Source organism: Engraulis encrasicolus, chromosome 22 (assembly GCF_034702125.1).
Source record: "Engraulis encrasicolus isolate BLACKSEA-1 chromosome 22, IST_EnEncr_1.0, whole genome shotgun sequence".
Lineage (NCBI taxonomy): Eukaryota > Metazoa > Chordata > Actinopteri > Clupeiformes > Engraulidae > Engraulis > Engraulis encrasicolus.
This window is the reverse complement of record NC_085878.1, coordinates 23,594,094-23,616,841: the sequence shown is the minus strand read 5'-3', so window position 1 is coordinate 23,616,841 and position 22,748 is coordinate 23,594,094. Positions and strand designations below refer to the sequence as shown.

The 22,748-nt window shown below is 42.2% G+C and overlaps 1 long non-coding RNA gene across 1 annotated transcript; it reads right to left on the bottom strand.

Moving 5' to 3' along the window:
• Nucleotides 1-15,737: 15,737 nt before the first annotated feature.
• On the bottom strand, nt 15,738-17,130 carry LOC134438412 (uncharacterized). The gene is made up of 2 exons (XR_010032575.1): nt 16,212-17,130; nt 15,738-15,830 (listed from the first exon to the last, which is right to left on the bottom strand). It is a non-coding gene; the product is annotated as an uncharacterized LOC134438412 (long non-coding RNA).
• Nucleotides 17,131-22,748: the final 5,618 nt, after the last annotated feature.

Below are 22,748 nucleotides of genomic sequence, written 5' to 3'. Positions count from 1 at the left end.
TGGCTAGAAATAAGTGCAGGTTTGTATCAATAAAGATTTAAAAGACATTTCTCTTGAAAACACATTGCTTCACTACCAAGTAAATGTGGTAGAGTGGAGAACAATATTTCAACATAATTGAAATGCTGTTTGTTCTGTTCCGCATAATTGTTTCTTGATATTGGAACAGGCAGATGCTCGTCATCTTGCTGCTATAAACGGTCTCCAACGTCTATGGATGATTTCTCATGTGCCCTACCTACTGTGTGTCCTGGTTGATTATCAATGCTCTTTCCACTGCTCTTCAGATTTCCACCTTCCAAGTATTTGTTATGTGCTATATAAAAGGGGAAGTGCAGAACATTAAACAGAGAAAGAGAGATAGAAAACAAGGCCAAAACTTAAATTGACATTGTGAGAAACAGGGCGACTTTAATTTGGTTGAAGGCAAGGAATGAAACATTGACAAGATCTTTTGCTTTTCATGTTTTGCTCCCTCAAACACGGTATTTCATTTCACCTTCCAAACATGTAAAAAAAAAGAGAAATGACAACAGAAATTCTGTTTGTTCTACATTTCTCCCCTCAATTTCGTTTTCCCCTCTCCCTCTGGAAGACGCCCACTAGTGCCCGTGACAGGCCGTTTCTGATGACATAAAGGGCTACAATTGCCCGACTTCATTAAGGTTTAATGATGGGTCCCAGCTGTGTCCACAAAACCGCCCAGAGTGAAATGTGAAGTGACGGCACAAAGGCCATCCTGTTAAATTGGCTCGTGTGCCCCTGGGTGGACATCAGAAAGAGACAAAACTGTGTGACAAAAACCTGCGTGATACAAACGGGTGCAAGGACAGTTTGGGGAGGAGATGAGGTGTGTGGAGGGTGTGAGTGAGGGGTAGGACATGAGGAGTGTGAAGGTGGTTTGTGAATGAAGCCACCAGTCATTCTTATTTACTATGAGCATTGCTACTGTGTGTTGGGCTGCCCAACAACTCAGACACCCACCCACCCCACACACCGCACACACACACACACACACACACACACACACACACACACACACACACACACACACACACACACACGCACGTCGCACGCACGCACACACACACACACACACACACACACACACATAAACCTTTAATCTGCATCCAGGCCCTAATAGACACGCTCTCCCAATGAGCCATTACTGGACTGGCGCTCATTACAGAAACGTGTCTGCTCTTTATTGTAAGTAAGTCCACAGTTGTCTCGCTCCTCTCACAGGACAACAGTATAGATGAATGAGAAGTTAATGAGGGACAGTTAATGAGTTAATTGGTTCACCTACAGTTACAGTTCAACGCCACAAGCAAGAGTGATACATCAGACTCTGGCCACTGGCCCAGATAGCTGTCTTTTTTGGAATAGACGGACGCGCCTTTCTAGTCAAGGCTACAGCGAGAATGGTTACTGAAGTTAAAAGAAAAGCCTGTTGGTTTATTCTTTTTTCAAAGAATGATTTGTACAGCAAGAACTTGGTGATTGGCATGACGGACATGAGCAACACATTGCGCATTATTCTCAGCAGTAAGTGAGACATTTCCGATACGTAATATGTCTTCTGGCAACCGTATCTCAGGCCATTCGTGAAGTCTTTACGAGAAAAACAGAAAAAAATAACTTTAAGCCTTGTGGTGCCGTTACGAAAAGCCTCGTTTCTCGTGGTTGGGTGACGAAAGCGGGAATTGACAATTGGGGTTCCTCCTAGAATGCACGCTGCTCGGGTGGTCTCTCTCTCTCACTCGCCCTCTCACTCACCCACTCTCCACGACAGCATGCGTTGCCCAACCACGAAAAACGAGGCATACAGTTGATTTTTCGCGAGACTACATGAGGATGCGTTTGTGGCCTTCCTCCTCATGTTTAGGGTGACACTCAAAACAGAAGAGGCAAAAGTGGCATAGCCTACCATCCTTTTACACAAGGACGATTGCGAGTGGAAACGACAACATATTTTACCTTAAGTGTGTTACGTTTACAGCACCCTTTCCGCCGGGGCCTGAAAACGCAAAAATCCAGAGAGTGGTAACGTACGGTAAAGGAATATGGGACGTGAACATGTTTTGGCTTTTTTGCTGTTTAGATGGATATGCAACCCACTCTGGAAGGAATCTTCAGATTTTTGCGTCTTCAAGCCCGATGGCGGTTGCCGTGTAAAAAAGGACACTTCTGATAAAATAATTTGTTGTTTCCCTTGCAATTGTTCTCGTATAGGCTAAACAGCCCCACATCACGGGGTGCTCGGACAATGCCAGGGTTGCCCCTGCCAAAAAAAGAAAAGCGATCCACTCACAACATAGTCAACAAAAAACCATCAAATTAAGCACCAGGCCAGCAGAAACATAACACCTTTCAAATTGATTTTGACAAACGTGCCCAACCCTAGAGGTCACTTCACATTCAATGAATTTCATGACAGTCGTTCATTTTTTACAGCTTTGAGCCTACACCAGTACCAGAGTGTTTTATAGAAAACTACCCTGGAAAATACACTCCCCAAAAAATAAAAGCCTCACTTGCTATTAACCCGTTGTCTTGACATGTGGTTGCTGCTAACAGGGCTATGAAGAGACCACCCACCCACCACAGAGACCTTTGCCTTCTGAATGCCTTGAATGTGTCAATATAACAGTTTGGCTAAATGGTCCACCACACAAATGTACAGTATAGCATCTATGGGGCGCAACTTCAAAAAAAATCTGTATAACGCAAGACAGAGTTTACCACCTCACTACAGACTGCCACCGCCTGAGCCCCAGCTTGGCTTGCAAGGCCGGGGTATTTCTTAACATGATTTGTCTCCTGATGCCAATACCAATACACCACTCATGTGTCAGGCCGCGGGGCTGACACGGGTGGAAAATGAAGGAGCAAACCCTTTTGGCGTGCAGGAGAGTATGCTAAATCACCAGCTCCTGTGTTACTCCTGACTGGCTAAAACCTTAGCATGAAACACGACGGCGGCCTCAAAGAAGAAGTGCACTTTCACAGCTCTCTCACTCAACTCACCAGACACGTGGAGGTGGCTGGAGGCGGCCGATTTTCCAATGGGATTGGTAACAACCCACATCCCAGGTGAAAAAGTGGTTCAATTTAGTACAATAAAAGCATGACTGAAGTGTACTTAGCATGTTAAAAGTGCACTCGTGCTTTTTGTGCTAAGAAAAAGTATGTTTACAATATGCTTATTTAAAGTGTACTTAAAATTAGATGTAATTAAGTTGCTCTCAAAGAAAGTACACTTAGCGAACCATACTTCAAGTGGACTTCGAAGATGTTTGGCTAAAGTGTATTTAGAGGAATATACTAATAGTGTTCTAATAGTGAACTTACTAAAAGTGTATTTTTTAATAACATATTGCAATTGTACTTTTTTAAAGTGCAATATGATTACACTTCACCCAAATGTCTTTGAAGTGTGATTTTCTGTAGTGCGCTTTAAAGTAAATCGCTTTAACATATTGCAAGTACACTTTTTCTAAGTGCACCATGATTGTACTTCACCCAAATATCTTCAAAGTGTGCTTACACAAAGTGCATTTACCCAGCATGCACCATCATACATGTCACATCATGCAATGCACTTCTTGGAGCTAAATTTCTCAAACAGAAAGCCATTTATCCTGAAGGAATATTTTTGGTTTGCATGAAAATATTACTCATTGTTATATTCTGTGTTTATTGTAGGAGTTTTAAAATTTTAAAGTGGTACACAAAAAATGACCATGTTCCCACCGTCATTATGATGGTCACGTATATGTTCTGGTATATATAGGCTCACACTTTCCATGCTATCACGGTGGGAGGTAAATTGGAACTAGTTGTTCAAACAATGAATAGAGGGTCATCATCAGTGATCAATTCAAGTGATCAAATGCAGGAAGGTTGAACAAGATTGAAATGAAATGTGTATCTGAAATCTCTGTAACAATGCAATTATTGTACATGTCAATCGTGCTAGGCATGCACACTGTAACACTACTGTGACATGTGGCTGTGTGTAATGTACAAGCTCTGAGGACCAGCATGGTTTGTAGTATTACATTTATATTATTTCATGTACTTGGGAGTGTACTGTAAATATACTTCAAGCATACCTGTTATATATTTACAATACTTAATGTGATATACTTTTTACAGACTTAAAATGTTCCAATGTAGTCCAAAGAAGCACGAAGTTAATATACTTTTATTGAACTTCTAGTAACAATAAAATGTTATAGAAGTGTACTCAAGCACACTCTTAATGCCATACGAATGCATGAAAAGCATGTTTGGAGCATACTTTCAAAAGTATGCTTGTAGTGCACTTAAAGTTGTCCAAAAGCGGTGCCAATTTAGCATCCTCAGTGTGCTGCAAGTGTGCTGAAGTACTGCTTTAGTAGTGCTTCAGCGCACTAATAGTGCAATGAAGCGCACTTTAAATCGCCGAAAATAGTACACTTTGTACTAAGTACGGTCAAAAAAAGTACACTTTAAGTATATGGGTTTTTCACCTGGGATATACAGTACATCCCGCAGCGGTAGGGGGAGACCGGGGCTGGTTCGATCAGGGGCAGGTATGATCATTGTTGATTGCCACTACATTAAGGGGTGCTGAGAGATAATTCCAACACCAAAATGATGCCCATTTGGACTAGAATAAGTCAACCTACATTGGAGTTCTCAAAGTCATTAACCCTTGAGGTGAGAGCAACTTTTTAGTTTTGGGATGTCATTTCCGGTCGGGACGGAAATGCGCCGCACTTACATCGTGCTCCTGTGTGCAAGGCATGATGTGTTTTCATGTATTCTAACCGTTTCGGACAGATAACGGACACATGAAGTGGACGTTAAGTTGGTGTGAATGCACTGTGATGGTGAGAAGTAGAGAGCTGCTGGGAAGGAGCCGAGTGTTGCCACTCAACGCACCCTCCTTGTGCCAGAGGAACACCTGAGAGAAAGGGACAGACAGACAGACAGACAGACAGACAGAGGCAAAGACAAAGAGAGAACCAGGCCCAAAACACCCAAGTTTCAATCCCAAGTCTCAGGCATGTTGCTCACAGCTAATGGGGAGGGAATGGTGCAGGGGAGGGTCTCACAAAAAAGCTATTCATAGCACAGATCAATGGGCGACTAAATATAACACGAAGCAGGCACTGCTGCTTGCACAAATCAGTATAATGAATGCAAATTGCAAATGTCCACTCCATTTTTCTCCTGGAATGAGTAGCACATGTTCAGTTTATTGCACCACCCTCCCCGACAGCACCGTGTAACTCCAAAAAAGGAAGGAGGTAGAAATGATCATAAAGGACATTGAACCACTCCCAAAGAGTAGGGCACCCTGTCAATTATGGATAAAAGAGGGACACATTGGAGTAACTTATGGTGGGTCATGCTTAAGTGGTACAAAGGGGTGCATTAGGGGTTTCAGTTGCACCAATCTTTTTCCTGAGCCTCGTTATACTGGCCCAGATATAGATGAGGAGAGACGTAGGTTTCACAGTCATGATGACAGCAACGTACAAATCAGGCAACTTTGTTTCCATCCATGATTACGGTAGCTATTTCTCCATGCAAAGACTTTTAATGTGCTCTTTTTACATTTAAATATGTTAGATTCAGTAATGCAATGAATGAATACAAGCTTCAGAACTGAGTGAGGGATAGATTAACGCATGATCTGCATTCTGTGCAATGTGTGAGGGAGGCTGATGGTGGGAAAAAAGGGAATGTGTTTTATTACATTAATACATATTAATACATATCTGTGTAGATTTTTGTGTTTCTGCTTCTGTGTCTGGGTTTTGAGCCAACGGCTGTAACACCCCACCCCACCGCCAAACTTCATTAAAAAGGAAAATTCAACAATGTCAATAGAAAATTGTTAAAGGCAAAAAATCCAGAAAACATATTTTGTCATTGTCTAATCATTGTTTTCCCCGACAGCCTTCTGAATATCAGCAAAATGGAATGTAAACAACAACGGTCCTCTGTACTCCAAGAGCAACCAACTGTTTTGTCATTCTCTAACTCCTTTATCCTGCAACCGTTAGACAATTACGTAAATAAGATGGTGTAGAGCATACTAGTGAGGACTGTTTCTACTAAGTGCTGTCCATAGAACGAATACATTGTATTATTTCTATGAGTGCTGTTTACCACTGAAAGGACAGGATGTGATGCTGGTTGAATGTGTATGTATTGGATGTACTGTCTTAACTTTTTCCCAGTTATTGTATTTTTCCTTTTCATTTACGCTTTCTATTGATTATGCTATTTATTACTAGCCTGGCTCTCGCGAGACCCCGAGTGCTTCGTGCATCTTCGTTACACTTCGTGAGCTCGCACAGGGGTCTGGTTCAGCCTTGTCGAGCCCGAAGTCCTCGAGTAGAAAATAAACGTGCCCCGACCATTGGATAATGTCAATGAGCCCGCCTCTATGCCTAGATCCAATCATCGTGGAGTGAGGTGTTGACGGGTATGACGTAGCATCTTGCGCGACAACACTGTAGTGCTGCTAGCACACCCCACAGTCAGTGGCTAACACAACAACTGCGGCCTGCATACTGTATGAACTCAGCGATTTCAAGTGTTACCAAAACTACCAAGCATTCATTCTTTGAAAGAGGAACAGAAAACAAGGAATTAGTTGGTGGCAAGAACGTTCTCGCTCTTCTTCCAATGATCCACTGAAGGAGAATGAGCAGGTCTACAGCGCAGCGATGTTCAGTCCTCAACTGTTTACAAGACCAACTTTAAGTGGGGATTTTAGTCGAGAGGTCTATGCCACATATACATGGTGAGTGAAAACCTCTTGGTTGTTTCTAACGTGTTTTTGATGTGTGTGAAACTGACTGACATGGTAGGCTACAACTGTGAATGCCCCCATAGTGCCGGTAATTCAATATTGTACAAGCCTCATTTCCAGACCTCGCATGCTATGGTTACTGAGTGCTGTTGATCATAATATTATGCCAAACACATTCAGACCAATTTGTTTATGCTAAGTTCGTGTTAAATTAAATGTACTATCCCCCGTGGTCGCTGTCAATGCAGCATGTCCCAAAACGTCTGCATGTGAGAGATGGAATGTTTATTTCACGACGACATTCTGACTTCAAACTCACCACGATGGCTTCCCCACAGGTCTATACATATTGATATAGGTCTGTGGGCTTCCCCTTTTCACTTCTTGCCCTAGTTGTTAACCTGTTTCGATGGTAAAGACTAAACTAATCACAGATTTTGCATGGTTAAGACTTAAGAGACCCACTTCGCGTGGAAACAGAATTAACACAAGAGGGTACTGGAATAAAAACAGGCTGTGAGGCCTGTCACTCACCAGCTACTGGCAAGGACCCCAACTCTCCCTGTCAGCAGTAAATTTAAAACTAAGTAATAGTAGCCTACTGCTGTTCAGGTCTGAGCCTTAAATAGGTATGAATTAAAATGCAGATACTAGGCCTATAGAGTCTTTAGAATTACAGTTGCCTTGTTTGCAGATTCTATTTTAACATTATGTGTGTCGTTTTCAGGTAGGCACGTCATGGCATTGGCAGCGTCTGCTGGGATCGTCATCACAGACCGGGTCATCCAGCTGCTACACATGTACAGTGGAAATTGAATTAGGCTCTTCCCTCACTTGTACTGTTGTAAACCATCAAATGAACACTCTAGGTAGACAAGACAGTGAGTTCAGTAATGGCTGGCACACAGGGCATGTGCACCACAAGTTTGGAGCCAGCCAGGTCATACGTGTTGCACCTACCACAATTCCATTTCTTTGGTCTTCTGTGTTGAGCCGGTTTCAAAATTCGCCTGTACAACCACATGCGTATAGTCAGAATCTACACTACACTACCCCACCAAGATCTAGACGTTACTGAAAAGTTGGAAATGTTATCAGGGTCTGCTGACAGCTGTACAGAATATGTGTACTTAAATACCAGACGTGCCACTTTCATTATACAAAGCCTAATGAGGCAGCAGTCAACCACAGTCCTTACATTTGACATCAGTTACAAATAACCTATGGTTTTAAGGTACTTCATGCTACTGGTTGTGAGTGAGGCTTTTTGTGACTGACTCTCCCTAATGACAGATTCATAGACATAATGGAACATGTAACACAGCATTAGTTCAGAATCTAACCATCATCCATTGGGAACAAAGAAGTGGAATCTTGTCACAATATCGAATCGAATATTGAACAACAAATGGTGTAAATAATGGTGTACACAAGTAATTGGAACAAATGTAAATACAATTTTATTGTGAAAAGAAAACACTGTCTATTTTTTTTCTCAATGTACAGTAATGAAAGTGTAAATAATGACATAAGATATCAATTTATATATACACATTCTTTTTTCTTTTAAATATTGGTTACTGGCAATGCAGGAAACATAGCTTACAAAATGTAGCGTTCTTGGTGATAGGTGATGTATTGTACAAAATGAAAACCCAAATGGTGACACACTCCTGAAATGTTGTAAGTTCTTTAAGGAAAATGCCTTGACATCTTGTTCTGAAAGGCATGGAATCTGTGAGGGGATGTGCTGGGTCCTCTATGCTGTCGTTTCTTCATACACCTCCTGGCGTCAGACACAGGGAAATGAAGTATAAGAAGTATATTAGACAAACATTTCAGAAGGTTATGTGTGACAATTGTGGCTACATACAAGGTTTTGAACAAAAATAACACGGGAATTGATTGCAACACCTTTTAAAATATTTCTAGGTGACTTAAAGTTCATTAACAACAGGGTAGGCTACTTACTCTGTGTACAGAGTATTTTCCACCCACATGTTGCATTACTGCCCTTGTACATCACTTTGATCAAAAGCGTCTGTCAACTGTAATGTTATGAGGAGGAGTACAGTCTCTTAATGTAGAAATTAATGTAGGTTTAGGTGGATAGGGGTGCAGGACAGCACATATACTTTTCAGTTACTCTTACTAAGAATTCAAACATGTAACATTGGACACCTTCCAAGGCCACAGGTACAGGTGAGGTCAACAAGGGTCCTATTTACCTTGATAATAAGGTTCTCAGTCATTTCACATTCCCACCCTGATGAAAAAAACTAATTGTTTACACAAATGGGTTTTACACCCCTTAACAATACGGCTTTGCTTACTTCAGTAATGTACTCTTTGCCTCTGCCCTACCAATGGATGTAATAAATCAGACATACCTTATATAACCGTGGGTCTTGGGTTACCTAATAATGGAGAGAGAGAGAGAAAAAAAATCACCATTGATCAATTCACAATGGCACAGTGTGTGTGTGTGTGTGTGTGTCCCAGCTTATGACGGTGAGCACGATTAACTTCGTCGTCCGATCAACTAGGGATGGTCACCTACAACTTCTCGAAGTGCTTAGCACACTCAATAATCGACTATTTGAATTGACCACAGCTGAAATGTTTGAGAATACAATCGCGCACAATAACAACGGAAAAAGTGCGACGGCATGCTCGTCTCGTCGAACGGTAATGCAGTTTCCAAAGTGTATAATAGAAACGCCCCATCCTGTCTTGTCTGCCGTGAACAGCTCTTCATCATGCCATCCAAGTTAATCGGACCCGGAGTTAATCGTGCACACCGGGAGTAGTTAATGCTGGCTGGCAATTTTTGTCGGAATAACATTTTATCGGTAATCATTTTCAGCGAAATACACATACTTGATTAAGTTATATTCATCAACACATGTCACATTGGTTGTGCAGGCAAGCAGACGTCCATTTTGTCTGCAATATTTATCACCCCGTCAGAAACTGACAAACCCATGCCCATGATGTGTTCACTAAAAGAAAATATAGCCATTTTAAGACATCTAACTTACCATATCTTTGTTGTGATTTATCTGATGCAAACGATGGCACCAAATGAGTAGGCGCAGAGGTAGTCTAACAAGTAGGCGGTCCTCCTCCATTGGTGCTAGGGGCTGGTAGCATGCCGCTGTTTGGACAGTGCAGACAGAGTATTCGTGCACTATGTCGGATTGCCAACCAAAATCCACCGATGCCTTGTGTATTTTGTAACCGTCAGTGGTCAGATGTCGGACACAGGTGGCATACCACAAGCGGCTTGCCGTTCAAACGCCACCAATGATCCACTATACACATGCTAGCTGGACTGGAACTACTGTCAACATGCTAACTGCTCTGTTGTGGCTTCTATCGCGCGTCACAGACAACTACGTCACGGCCCGTTTCGATGTGATTGGTTGAAGTAGTACGTCACTGTTACCTAATTTCTCCAATCACGTTCGAGCTTTTTTTGAATACACCCACGGGCTAGAACAGCAAGGTTACCACCATAATTCCAGATGGATGACAATCCATCTGCGCGAGAGTCAGGTTAATTTATTACTAGGAGTATCAAACCAAATTGCCCATTGATGGGACAAACAAAGTTTTCTGAACTGAACTAGACATGAACACCAATGAAAAAAGAGAAGAACTTCAAGCAACTCTTTCACTGTGTTGAGATAATTCTCCAAGGTTTTGCATATTGCCTGTACTTCTATCACAATGCATAATAGAATAATATGAATAATAGAGAACAACTCTACATCAAGAGCGACCACAGTAGGCAGAGCATTTAAGTACTGTTAAGTACAGTAGGTTACAGGGAGACATCCAAGATTACACTCATCAACAACATACAGGCTTACTGCATGAAAACAGAAAGATAGGCCTACACATCATATGACTGGAAGAAATATGCAGTGGTAGTAGAGCAACTAGTAGATCAGTTAGCAATACTACATAGGCCCCTACTGTTGTTCATCCATCGATGGAGGTTTTTTGGAGTAATAAAAGTGGAATTAAATCATAAAACCATTCACTACAAGGGTGGGCTGTTGTCGGTGAAGAAACTGGACAAAACAAATTCCCCATGTACACTCATATTAAAAACAATGATGACAGGCACTCTAAACACACTTGTGGTGTATGCAACAATGAGACTGGGAATGTGTGTGGTACAATAATCTAGTATGGAAGTGTTTTTTTCTCTGGATAAATGTTTTATGCTTGCCACATCATTTCCCTCAAATATAAATGGTTTAGTAGGATCGGCTTGTTCTCTTATTTCAACGCATCCAATCATTCTTTCTCTCTCTCTCTCTCTCTTTCTCTCTCTCTCTCTCTCTCTCTCTCTCTCTCTCTCTCTCTCTCTCACACACACACACACACACAAACACACACACACATACACACACAGAGACACATGCACACACACACACACACTCACACACACACAGTGTGTGTCGCCTTTGTCAGTGCTGTTCTCAGGCTCTCTGTTCTGACCCCCCTGATGCGTATTAGATTTCCTCTCCGCAATCAAGATGATGAGATCTCGCTCAGCAGAACGGCCACGGCTCTTTAAGGAACCCATGTGTTGTTTGTGACTGTTTACATTTACGCACGCAAAAATCCTATGCATTGTGTGGGTATGCGTGCCCGAGTGTGTTTGTGAGTTTGTGTGTGTGTGCGTGTGTGTGTGTGTGTGTGTGTGTTTGTGAGTTTGTGTGTGTGCATGCGTGTGTTTGTGTGTGTGTGTGTGTGTGTGTGTGTGTGTGTGTGCCTGCACACTAATTAATTGGGCTGACACTAGTCAGAGGCCCCCTACCCCCTTCTCACCTCTGGCCAGGTGTTGTGGGGGTCCTCTCTCCCCTGCAACAGAACCACCTGTCACACCCCATCACAGTGACACGTCTGTGTGTGTGTGTGTGTGTGTGTGTGTGTGTGTGTGTGTGTGTGTGTGTGTGTGTGTGTGTGTGTGTGTGTGTGTGTGTGTGTGTGTGTGTGTGTGTTTATAGCTGTCTAGGTACGCACGTGTGTGCACTAATAGATGGCATTATTTTTATGTGACAGCATTTAAACCCACAGTAATCAATGTTTATGGCTTTACATGGAGCACTGTGTGGAGTCAGCAAAGACTGGAGTGTGAAAGCTCGCTGACTCAAAACGCAAACCCTGTCAAGTTTTTTGATTATGATATTTCTTCAAATTTGTGAAAGACCCCCATAATTTATCCATGTTACTGCCTGTCTCTCTTTTTGATGTACTAGGTCTTCATCACACACAATGCATCCTGGTTCATATCTACTGTATGTATTGTATCTATTTATTCATAGCTGTCACTTGGGGAGATAAACGACCTTCAGAGCCGTTACGTGCAGCCATGTCAGAGAGTGTGTTTGGCTAGAGTCTCTGGTGCCACATTACTTAAGGGCCGTCTCTTTCAGCTCGGCTCTCGGCTCTCTTGCTCAACAGACCCAGCAGTGTTTCACACTGACTCCGCTCATCACTGATGCGTCCCACCTGCCTGTCTTTAGGGAGACATTTTTTAGGGTTTTTTTCACAACGCATTTTCTCTGGTTGTCAGATTTGCCAAAAAATGCGTGACGCCTCTCCATTACATCTTTGCTTGGGAAAGCACATTTGTCTCCCCCCATGTGCAAGACAGATATGAGTACTTTAACACACTACTCTGTGTGAGAGCTTTTGTGTGATTCTCTTCCCTTCCATTCTGAATGGTGTGACTATGCAAATGTGTTGCTTGCTGTGTGTGTGTGTGTGTGTGTGTGTGTGTGTGTGTGTGTGCGTGTGCGTGTGCGTGAGTGTGTGTGTGTGTGTGTGTGTGTGTGTGTGTGTGTGTGAGAGAGAGAGAGAGAGAGAGAGAGAGAGAGAGAGAGAGATGTGCTGGCAACATAGACCACCATCTTGACAGAGTGCAGACATACACACTGCTTTGTGCCCTGACAAATCTAAAAGGATCACCCTTGACATCTGTTTTTAACACTCTGCTAGCTGCGGAGTAGCCTGGGAACTCCCATACTGCCTTTAGTTCTACACAATCGTTTCGATCTGAAAGACAGTCTGGCGAGGATGACTCATAACGTCCAAGATCATGGGCCCTGTGTCATAATGGCCAAGCATTCCGACCTTTACAGTTTCTCTGCCCAATCAGAGAACAGGGCAGTGTGTCATAATTGCCAAGTATTCCGGCCCCCACGGAATTTACAATAATAGGCAACTCCCCAGACCTAATCTCACTTGTGATTAGGTCTGGTGTTAACCAAGCTGCGGATGCTGGATGGTTGCCTGATCGAGGCCGTAAAGTCGTGCGAGAGGAAGGGAGGATGGCCCGAGGGGTCAGCTACCAGCCAGGGAAATATCTGGAATGTCACCAGTGGCAGTTAGGAGGGGAAATATCTCTCTTGGGTGCTCTGTCTGCCTGTCTGCCTGTCTGTCTGTCTCTCTTCCTATCTGTCTGTCACTCACTCACTCACTCACTCACTCACTCACTCAATCACACACACACACACACACACACACACACACACACACACACACACACACACACACACACACACACACACACACACACACACACACTTATGTGCTCATGCAATTGCAATGACATAAGTGAAAGGAATAAAAGGGTGCTTTTTGCACTGAGGCCCCACGGCCTGGAATAATGTGAGGTGTATCAGCAGAAAGGAGTTTGTGTCACGGCTCCCTCTCCTCTATAACTATTAATCAGAGCCATGTTATTCTTGCATTAGCCTCCAGCATAATGACTGGATGTTTTTATAAGGTAGGAGGGTGCCTTTTTCGTGTACTGTTAACTTGTGTGCCATGCAGCAGTGCAATTGAAGAGCTTTTAGCCCCCCCCCCCCTTTCCTGAGCGTTTGTGGGTCCGTAATGGGTTGCACTTGTATTATATTAAAGGATACATGAAAAACTGAGGAATGGAAGTAGAATGTAGAATGTTACTTTTTGTAGTTTTTCTTCTTCTTCTTCCTTACTATCAGGTTTCAGATTAGTGCAGTTTTAAATATAATGAGCGGTTGTACAACGTGTCTCAAACCTGGAAAGTCCTCTTTTGCCTTCCTCATAAATTTAAGGTAATTTCATTTAACCGTCTTTTTTTATCTTTCTTTTTCATATCCTGAATACACATTTTCATTGCCAGATTGAAATGTTAGCTCCTACTATAAGTGCTGCAGTGCACTTTGCCTGATATAAAGATAATGGCGTTCGGTCAGTTCAGCCCTGTAATGCATAACTGTCTTGAGCCCTCTCTGACCTGCTTGTTGGGGACAGTCAGTCAGCCAGTCAGTCAGTCAGTCAGTCAGTCAGTCAGTCAGTCAGTCAGTCAGTCAGTGCCTTGAAAAAGCTGCACACCTGTTGTGTAATTTCCTCAGCCTCAGGTTCACCAAAGGTAGTAAATTCATAGTGGTGTGGATCGGCACTGCCCTCACGATCCGATTCGATCACGATTCGGGAGGTAGCGATTCGATTAGATTCTATGCAATCCAATTCGATCCGATTCAATTCTACAATGCATTGCAATGCATTACATTACATTTCTACTAAAAGCAAAGCAAATCTTTAATCAGTCATGATGAGGCAATACCAGAAGTCAGATACTGAGCTACAATTTGTTGTCTGTTTTCTGTATCAGTCTGTATCAGTCTTGCCATGTTTTGAAGTGCTTTTATTTAATTTAACATTCATTTGCTCCCAAAATATCCATGGAAGTAATTGAAACATAAAAAAATTGCCGGATCGATTCTGGAACTTGCCGGATCGATTCTGGATCGTCCATGCCCCGCATTGGATTGCATCGCCGAATCGATCATTGTTGACACCACTATAAATTCACTGCAGCGGCTGTGATCATAGCACATGTGTGAATTCGCTCACCCTGTTCCTCTCTGTTAGTCAGGCATGAAGATGAGGGCAGCAGGGGGTGCAAAGGTGGGTTGGTGGGTAGGTGTAGAGAGGGAAGGAGGAGGAGGACCCCTCCCTGTAAAATACTCTCCGCTGTTGGGGAGGTCTCCGTACTTTTAACCAGCTCCTCCTGGATGACAGGTGTGTTTCACAGGCAGACCCCCCTCCCCAGACCCTGCACCTTGTTTGTTCATCATTAGAGAGATTGATGGCTGGCTCAGGGCTTTCTGGTGTGATATCATGTGATGTATTTCCAGAAGTTTAGTGAAATTCATGAACTTTCTCCAAAATCAGCACCATTAAGCAACAGTTTGATCTGATTTTTATTCCATGCACAACAAAAAGCGGTTACACTTTACTTTACGGATCGCTAATAAGGTGTTAATTTCATACTAATTTCTCAGTAATTTCAGTCTAATTTTATGGTAATAACTGCTTGTTATTAGTAATAACAGCAAAATAACCATATGGTTTCCAGTGCAATTACACTATAATTTCTCATTAATGACAGCAAAAATAACCATACAGTTTCCAGTGCAATTATGCTGTAGTTTCTAGTTAATAGTAGGCTAATGGAAACAGCTACTGTGTCATCATAGTAGTTAGGTGGTAGGTATGCCAGTAACTAAACGGTATCAGCCGAAGTAGTTTCATACTAATTAGGCTACATCAGGGCCGTAATGTGCAATATTTCCTCTTCCTATGTTATTGCATAGAAACGACCACCCAAGCATCCTTGTATTATTTCTGCTTAATTACCTTGTAAACAATTGAGTAGTTATATGGAAATAAGATAGAATCAGGGCCGTAAAATGCATTATCACCTATTCCACTCAATTTTATGGAAATTACATATTTTCATGGTCTTAAAATGTCTTATTTCTTATTTCCACTGAATTACTTAGTTATTACCATTTTTAATACAATATAGACTAGCCTACTATGAAGTGATTCAAGTACACAGACAAACACATTGTGTGCAAAACTTTATTTATTTTTCCAATCAGTTATGAGATTCATGTTCACTGATGTGAGGTTGTCAATCTGCCACCATCCAGAGGAAGTCCTGTGAACACAAACAAACAAACAGAGAAGTCAACTGCAAGACCGGTTTCACCATGTTTATTTTTTTATGTTATCAATTCACCATCGCTAAATTTGCTTCTGAAATGCAGTACCATGTTAAATGCACGTTGTAAATCTTCCTCAGGCTGACATCGTTGCTGATTTACAAAGGCAAACTCTAGCTAGCACCAAGCTTCAGTCATTGAAAACATGGTGGGCAGAGCTAGCTAGTGGTTTCCATTGTAAAGGTACTTCTGTATGCCGTTTCATTTCCAGAACAAACATAAACCTAACACTAACTCATAAAACATGTTTGCATAAGGCTAAAGTAATTCGACGATTGAAGGTGGATGAAATCAACATCAAGACCATTTTAGCTCACCTTGAAAGTTACCCTGGTTGCTGCCTGCGTGCGAAAGCACTGTGTGGTGCGTCTCAAACTCCACCCTTGTGTGTCAGGGTACTCAATTAAACAACGTCAGCGTCTCTGAGCCATACTGCAAGCAGAGCGGGCAGCGTACAACTAGAACGAGTGTGCTTGAAGTACAGAAGTATACTAATTGAGACGCTTCTGTTCTGCAGTAACCAAACTTTCGTTGCCTAGCAACAACAGGACTCGCCGCCACCGCGAGCTAGTTCAACTTCAGTGCAGCAGAGCCAGGCAAGGTAAGCTTCCCGACAACGAACTTTTAATGTAGTTCTAGCTTTAACCTGCTTTCATTTTGTCTCTGAGCATTGAAGGATTTTAACTGTATACACTGCAAACACGTCTTATCAGCCGTGTTTGTGCTGAAATGGCATAGCCTACAGAGGTACATGGAAACCACTAGTTCTAGCTAGCTCTGCCCACCATGTTTTCAATGACTGAAGCTAGGTGCTAGCTAGAGTTTGCCTTTGTAAATCAGCAACGATGTCAGCCTGAGGAAGATTTACAACGTGCATTTAACATGGTACTGCATTTCAGAAGCAAATTTAGCGATGGTGAATTGATAACATAACAAAATAAACGTGGTGAAACCGGTCTTGCAGTTGACTTCTCTGTTTGTTTGTTTGTGTTCACAGGACTTCCTCTGGATGGTGGCAGATTGACAACCTCACATCAGTGAACATGAATCTCATAACTGATTGGAAAAATAAATAAAGTTTTGCACACAATGTGTTTGTCTGTGTACTTGAATCACTTCATAGTAGGCTAGTCTATATTGTATTAAAAATGGTAATAACTAAGTAATTCAGTGGAAATAAGAAATAAGACATTTTAAGACCATGAAAATATGTAATTTCCATAAAATTGAGTGGAATAGGTGATAATGCATTTTACGGCCCTGATTCTATCTTATTTCCATATAACTACTCAATTGTTTACAAGGTAATTAAGCAGAAATAATACAAGGATGCTTGGGTGGTCGTTTCTATGCAATAACATAGGAAGAGGAAATATTGCACATTACGGCCCTGATGTAGCCTAATTAGTATGAAACTACTTCGGCTGATACCGTTTAGTTACTGGCATACCTACCACCTAACTACTATGATGACACAGTAGCTGTTTCCATTAGCCTACTATTAACTAGAAACTACAGCATAATTGCACTGGAAACTGTATGGTTATTTTTGCTGTTATTAATGAGAAATTATAGTGTAATTGCACTGGAAACCATATGGTTATTTTGCTGTTATTACTAATAACAAGCAGTTATTACCATAAAATTAGACTGAAATTACTGAGAAATTAGTATGAAATTAACACCTTATTAGCGATCCGTAAAGTAAAGTGTTACCCAAAAAGCTGTTCAACACATTTACCATGTTAATCCGCAAACCAAGCTATTGATTGAGACGCCATTTGGACAGGACAGGAGATAACGAACAGCTTAGTTTTGTAGGTCATAAAACTTGTTACAATAACCGCAGAATTAAAAAGAGACATGTTTACAGTCTAGCCTGAATGCAGGTTCACTGCACTGTGAGCCAGGATCTGCCTCCTGATACAGCTGAATTATTTCTCCATTGAACGTATTTTTTGTGTTCCTCCAGAGAAAGGCATTTGGAAAACAAATTGAGATTGCAAGGTATCTTAACAGATGAGGAGCGTGAGTGTTGGGGCGCTTTACAGAGGGGACCTGACTTCTTTGCTTCAGTCTGAACATAAAGATCTGATATGTAAAGTCCCAAAGGGTTGCACCAATTAGAGGTGAATACAGGCATAAAGGAGACGTAGCCAATGCCAGCGAATCACACATCTAAATAAGGACAAATATGTAACTCATGCGAAAGTCATTACTGTCTAAATCAGTGTTTCCCAACCTTTTTTGTGCCAAGGCACACTTTTTCCCTTGAAAAAATCTCGCGGCACACCACCAACCAAAAATGATGAAATAATGAAAACAAATTATTCTCTGATAAGAATGACTATATTGTTAATATAGGCGGCTACAAAGTGTCTTGAATAGCAATCAAACAAACACAATTTTTAGTCATATTTTATATTTCCTCTTTCAAATAAAAAGTGCACTTAATGTTCACTTCTTAAAGAAGCTATAAACTTCAAAGTAGGCCTACAATTTACAAATTGTTATTCTGTCCAAAAGCATTCTATTAGCAGGAATACATAAAATAATGCTTATTCTGACAGTAGCAACATCTGGGAAATATTTCACTGAAGATGTGCAAATATCAATCTCTGTATATTTTACTCACTTAATCTTAATGTGAAACCTATGCGTCTTTCACCTTTGGCTAAGGCCCGCCCTAAAATGCTGTTTGACCACAATCACAGCGCTGCAAAAGGACGAGGTCGGTCAGAAGAAGTCGGACAGTTTGACAGCGCTCCATGAACTCAAAGCGGAAATCTCATGTTTTCAAATGCAAGATATTACGGTCATATTATTATTAAAAACTGATTGGAAATTGTGCGTTTGTGACAAAGGTGCAAGTTTCCCTGCGAGGTAACAGGAGGTAATCGCTTTCCCCTTTCCCCTTTCCCTAAAACCGGGCTAATTATGCTTACCAGCAGTTGGATAGTCTGCATTGAAGGGTCTCGGCATCCTCACACTCGACTAGAAAACACGCGGACCAACAAACTACGTTGTGTGCTCAATCATGCCACCACCTCACTCGTTTAACTTTTCATTAAGGTTGTAAGCAAAACACAAATCTGTTTCAGGGTAGGATTTTGGTTTTCTGACCTAATTAATGAAGAAACAGCGCTAGCAAAGTTAACTATCAGTCACGTCAGGAGGATTGTTTGACTAGCAGCTGATGGACGTTTTTTGTTAGGGCTAGGCCTACTGAAGATACATCAATGCAATTCGCTACCTGCTGCCACCTAGTGATAAGGAATTATTTCATGCTTAGGACGCCAGTCAACAGCAGACACTATACTAGAAAATGACATAGGCATTACTTGCTGATAATAACGATGAATTCACAAAAAAAACAAAAAAAACAAGAATTTTCCACGGCACAGTGGTTGGGAACACTGGTCTAAATCAAATGTGAAGGTTCAAAGTTGTAGTTGAGCAGTTGCACTCAGACACAGGCATGCACGCACACACACACACACACACACACACACACACACACACACACACACACACACACACACACACACACACACACACACACACACACACACACAGCACACCCTTTGGCAAACAGGCAAAACTAAAAAGTGAAGCTATTGTTTTCACCTTGTCTATGATTCCTCCAGTGTTTTATATGTAAGGAGAAGTAGGACATATTTCGGTGCTGTTCCATTAAATGTGGCGGCCCTCTCTGAGCATAATCATAGGTCTCCAAAGATGGGGATTGCCGCTGGGGTCTGCCTTTTGAAACGCTGCCATGCCGGCATATCTCACTTGCCGTTAATCATGGCCCTCTGATGTTTTTACTGTGCAGTGAGAGAGAGAGAGAGAGAGGTTCACAAAGTTGTCAACCAACTAATCACAGCTTGTTGTTTCCCCGTAGACTAATTAGCAGAACAACTGCAGCAACTGCAAATTTGCACAGTCTATAAAATATACCCCAAGAGAGCAAGAGAGCAGGCCTGCCCAAGTCGAGTGGAGTTGAGTGTTCACATACAACTCAGATCAAGTTGAGAGGGAGGAGAGTCTTCCTGCCTCTATACTCATGAACGGCGTGACGTTTTCCATGTGCGTTACGCCCATTTGTGGGGGAAAACAGGCAATGCAAGTCAATTGTTGCTGTTGGGGTTTAATAAACGAAAGATAAGGACCTGTAGACAAGCGTTGTTCACGCGCAACATGCCGAAAACGTGTCGTGTTGCCTGCTGTTTAAATAATATAGCCAAACAGCCGTGGCTGAAGCATGGAAAGTGTTCATTTAGGCTAGCCAATGTAGCATGTAAGTCATGAAATGAGACATTCGGTTTGTTTTCACCCATTAAGGGGTGTAACGCAAATTTAAGAGCAAAGTACCCGGATGGCCGTTCATGAGTTTAGTTGTATTTCTTCCCCACTGGTGTCACGAGTGGACAGCAGCATTCAAGTTAGTGCCGCTAAAATGAATGGAATAGCTAGCTGTTGTTTTTCATTCTGGATCCTATGCCTTGACAGTCAAACCTTCCAAATTTGTCGAAACATTGTTGCCTGGAGACTTTATTTTGGCCATGAGATAACATTTTTGTAACAACTTCAGTATTCAGATTTACACATGCTGTCTACATGTATACCTACATATTTTTGGTACAAAAGTCGCCCAGTGTTGTGCTATGGGATTTTCATGTCCATGGAATGCTCCAGATTCATGCACAGAGAGGTTTTTTGGCAGATACAGTAGAATGTATCTTTGGGTTTGTAGAGAATGAATGGGGGAGATGAACAAGAAATCAGCCATTTGATGTTATATCAGAGCTATTTCATTCACCTGGCAATAGGTTCCAGGTTTGTCTGGAGAGGGAAGATAGGGAAAGTAAGCTTTTGTCATTGTTAAATTTCAGAGTGAAGTATTTGTGGCTTTGAGGGACAGAAAAGCAGAGGTCGTCTCAAAATGTGATGGTCAACTTGCACTAAAGAGGCACATCGAATTTAAAAGGAAAGAGAACACGTCCTTTCTTTTTTTGCCCTTTGCCAGGAGGGTGTGGACAGGGACACAGAGAGGTTGCCATGGTGGTTCTGCCCCTGCCATGTTGTCTTGGTTGGACATGGACACAATGAAATCTCAGTCACCACACCAGTCACTAACTTTTATTACGGGGCCCAATAGCTCAGTATTGCCCAGTAACAAGGCAAGATTGCATAGATTTTCCGCTGGGCTACCCACTCCTGGAAAAAGCCAAAACGTTGGGGAAACCCAAAACATTTAAGATTAGATTTGACAGTGTCCTATATGATCAGCTTTGAGATTCATTTTGTTAATGTCTGCCTTTATTTAAGAAAAAGGCATTTATGTAATGAATAATATTTGAAGTGTGGTTTACAATATTGATAGTGAGTCATGTCCTGGAGCACTGTGCTGTAATGTTATTGAATGTTATAGAACAAGTCAGCCTCCTAATGGGAGTGGAACATTATGACATAGCAATATGCATTTATATAGCGCAATATCACATGCAGTTGACTCAAAGTGCTTTCAAACACACACACACACACACAGACACACATGCACATTTCCGCAGTCACACACCAGCTCTGGACTGAAGGCTGCCATGCGGTGCCAAATGTCTGGGGTTCACACACACGCACGCGCACACACACGCACGCACGCATGCACACAAATCGTAATAATACTAGTCAGTAAGAGATCAACAACAGCCATCATTGCCCATCTGCCTATGACTACCCTCTGCTGTGTTGGTGTGGATACAGTTTAAGAAGGCAGTGAGTTTTGTGCAATTTATAATGGCTAAGGGGAGTTAAGAAGTGGAGAGCTGTAATACGCCCCTTAGCCGTTATACAGTATATCGAACACAAACCCACAGACTCAAGTGGCTTATTGCTTATCTAAAACTGTTGGAATGAAAAAGTAATAACAATGAATTTGCCTTGTGACGTTCAGTTGAGGAAGTGATTTGTTACCGCAGCAACACCACTGGTCAGTGTGTGCATTCATTGCACTGCCAGGCACAAGTTTCCTTCCTCAGCGAAGCGAGATATATACAGGAATGAAACATCTTTGCAATCACACTGACACCCCAACCAAAGATGCGCTCTCCCTGTTCTCTCCCTAACCCAAGTGCACCAGATTTTCGCCACCAAGTTCGACGCAAGCATCTAACCAAAACATGCATAGAATCCTCATTTGGAATGCTGTTTATTTACACCAGATTTAGACGTTTGGGACACGAAATCAGCCAATCGCAATCAAGAACCGGACGCACAGTTCAGATTCAGATCTGCAGTTTTCTAATAGAAAGTGGCTTTAGCTGACTTAAAGGATCCCAGTTGGCGAAGCATAGATCATGCTCCTTAGTAGCAGCAGGGTTGTATGAATGTCAGAGGAGTGAGTGTTTAAGCAGACTGGAAAGCTCTCTGGCAGCGAAAGCAGGAAGCCAAGAAATGGTCCAAGCTGACAAGGAATGGCCTGTCCTGGAGGGGTAATGCCAGATATTAAGATCATCGTGTGTCAATCATTGCACCTCTAATTTGAAGTCTTTGATTGAATCTGTCAAAACCCCCGTCCTCCTTTCCCTTCCCCTTCCTACACCACCACCAAAGTGCCTAGAAATAGCCCTTGAACTGGATTTGTACCTGTTGTCTACTGAGCCCTTCGTGCCTGACTTTTTGGCAGCCGTGGCTCAGTGGTTAAGGAGATGGGCTTTACATCAGAGGGTTGCAGGTTTGAATCCCACCCTTCCACTCCCTATCTCACTGCATGGTTGAGGTGCTCTTGAGCAAGGCACCTAACCCCACACTTCTCCAGGGACTGTAACCAAAACCCTGTTTCTAAAATAACTGCA